General features: G+C 33.0%; 1 protein-coding gene and 1 long non-coding RNA gene across 9 annotated transcripts in view; one reads left to right on the top strand and one right to left on the bottom strand.

The window, feature by feature from the left end:
* The window catches only part of LOC106874846 (uncharacterized), a 719,848-nt gene that overhangs the window by 164,108 nt on the left and 553,018 nt on the right, over positions 1-2,722 (bottom strand). The window lies entirely within an intron of this gene.
* LOC106874847 (uncharacterized) overlaps positions 1-2,722 on the top strand; it is a 44,056-nt gene that overhangs the window by 14,554 nt on the left and 26,780 nt on the right. Inside the window, exon 2 of the long non-coding RNA XR_001410059.2 lies at positions 2,017-2,114. This is a non-coding gene — a long non-coding RNA (uncharacterized LOC106874847). The remainder of the gene's footprint in view (positions 1-2,016; positions 2,115-2,722) is intronic.

The following is a 2,722-nucleotide window of genomic DNA, read 5'->3' as shown; positions in this document are numbered from 1 at the left end:
ACACATATTCACGCACACAAACGCATATGTATATAAACATACATATATCTGTCTATCTACTTTTATATGCATATCTGTATTATTGTCTGTCTGTCTGTCTGCATATGAATGTGTGTGTTTGTGTGTGTGTGTGGTGTGTGTGTGGTGTGTGTGTGGTGTGTGTACTTGGTTGTCTTTCTATGACCACAGATATCTGTTGATAAATGATCAATGATGGATAGACAGAAGAGTCGTAGGGAGAGTGATGAGAGAGAGAGAGAGAGAGAGACAGTGAGCGAGAGAGAGAGACAGTGAGCGAGAGAGAGAGACAGTGAGCGAGAGAGAAAGAGGGAGAGACAGATAGTGGGAGTCGGAGTAGTGCATTGATATATCCCTAAAAGAATCTGCAAACTGAATTTGTGAAAAAAATGAAACATCTTCCATTCATATATCGTTAAGTATGGTGATGTCTGTGCTGCGTTGATGAAATTACAAGACAAAAGAAGCCTGGAATAATCTCCTGTACTTTTGGGAATAATTAAAATAATATTTGACATCGACTAATACTGTTTTTGCTATCGCATAATTCTAATTAACTTTAATACATACAGTATTAATTACGTTAGTATTAACCACACTGTACTTTTTCAATGAATGTGTGTTTTTAAAAGTGCGGACAGTCATAAGAAAGTTCTCCATAAGATACTCTCTAGAAACTAGTACCGCAAAATTAATATCAAATTTACTCTTTTCTGTCCTATACGGGCCGGAATAAAAAGCCCATCAATCAATGTTATATTGTCCTTAGAAAAGTTCTTTGTGGAACTCGCATCAAACCTTTGCATTAATGAATAGGTTTCCGTTAAGTTCTCAGATATTATAAGAGAAGGAGATAAGAGACAACAATAAATCTATGGGAGGAGTTACATTAGTTTTATCAGGAGGCTTCAGAAACATTATCAGTCATTCAGAGAGAAACAAGATCTGATGAGATAAAAGCATACACTAAGATCTGATGAGATAAAAGCGTACACTAAGTCTACACACCAATGGAATAAAGTACAGAAATTTTCCTTCAATACTAACAAGCGAGCTTTGTTACATGGGGACCTATGTGCAGAACAGTTTTCAACCTGGCTCCTCTAATTAGGAAATAGGAAAGTACCATTTGATGAGAATGGTGAAATCCATTTGGTTCATATTAATATTATGGGGAACGCCCCAGCTGAATTGAAGAACAAAGTATTTCCAGATTTAAGTAATAATTATAATTCATATAAATGGTTGCGTGAAAGGGAAATTTTTGCTCCAAAAAAAGGAGATAGTAGTAAGAATTAACCATGAATTAATTAATAAGATTTCAACAGTCATTAAAGAGTACAAATCAGGTTCAGTCCATAATAAAAATCAAACTATCCATTACCCATCAGAGTTCCTTAATTCTCTTGAACCACCTGGAACTCCACCACATAAACTTTTTCTGAAGGTAGGAGTCCTAATAATGCTTCTAAGAAATTTAGATCCTTCTAAATTATGCAACGGGACAAAGTTGATTGTGAAGACATTATCACCTAATGTGATAGAAGCTGCCATCATCACTGGATGTGCCTCGGGGGAAGAGGTTTTCATTCCAAGAATTCCAATCAAACCAGCGGACATGCCATTTGAGTTCAAACGAACACAATTTCCAGTGCAACTTTGCTTCGCAATGTCTATTAATAAAACTCAAGGTCAGACTTTGAAATCTACTGACTTGTACTTAATTGAGCCTTGCGTTTCTCATGGTCAACTTTATGTTGCTTGATTCAGGGTTGGTAGTTTGCAAGACTTATTTGTCTACGCTCCAAACCAGAAAACAAAGAATATTGTTTACCCAGAAACTCTTACGTAATTTCCTTCAACATATGTGATAAAATTTATCTCCCTTCATAAAAGTGGCAAATTTTGTATTTTCGCTTATTATTATTATTATTATTATTATTATTATTATTATTATTATTATTATTATTATTATTATTATTTGTATTATGAATTCAGAATTGGTCAAGCACAAGATTTGGAGCCCATGGAACATATACACAGAAATAATATTTGGTATTTGGAAGCTGTGCACAGTATCTAGTACCAGACCCAAGGTAATACAAATTAAACGACAACATTGCTGGGTTAATATATATATATATATATATATATATATATATATATATATATATATATATATATATATACACACATACAATAGACGTTATAAATTCCTTCTTTACAAATTCTAAACCCACGGAATCATTAGATTCCTACATAGCTTAATACAGAAATGAATGCAGAAGTGAAAACAGTTCAACACAAAGGTTTTTTTTTTCAGTTTAAACAATGGTACTTGCGGTAGCATCATAATCATCGCAGTCATCATCAACAATATTAATAATGGTACTTATGATGATGATGGTGGTGGTGATTATGATGATGTGGAGGAGGGATTTTTTAAAATTTACCAAGAGAGTAACAACGATAGAATTTACCATACAATAGAATACAACACAATATCAATAGAATGAGATAACGATCATAGAAAGGACAGATAGATAGATAGATAGATAGATAGATAGATAGATAGATAGATAGATAGATAGATAAATAGATAGATAGATAGATAGATAGATAGATAAATAGATATATAGATAGATAGATAGATAGATAGATAGATAGATAGATAGGAAAATAGACAGATATAGATAGATAGCTG

This window comes from Octopus bimaculoides, chromosome 7, assembly GCF_001194135.2.
Source record: "Octopus bimaculoides isolate UCB-OBI-ISO-001 chromosome 7, ASM119413v2, whole genome shotgun sequence".
NCBI classification, from domain to species: domain Eukaryota; kingdom Metazoa; phylum Mollusca; class Cephalopoda; order Octopoda; family Octopodidae; genus Octopus; species Octopus bimaculoides.
Note: the sequence above shows the minus strand (reverse complement) of the source record. Positions and strands in the feature narration are given on the sequence as shown.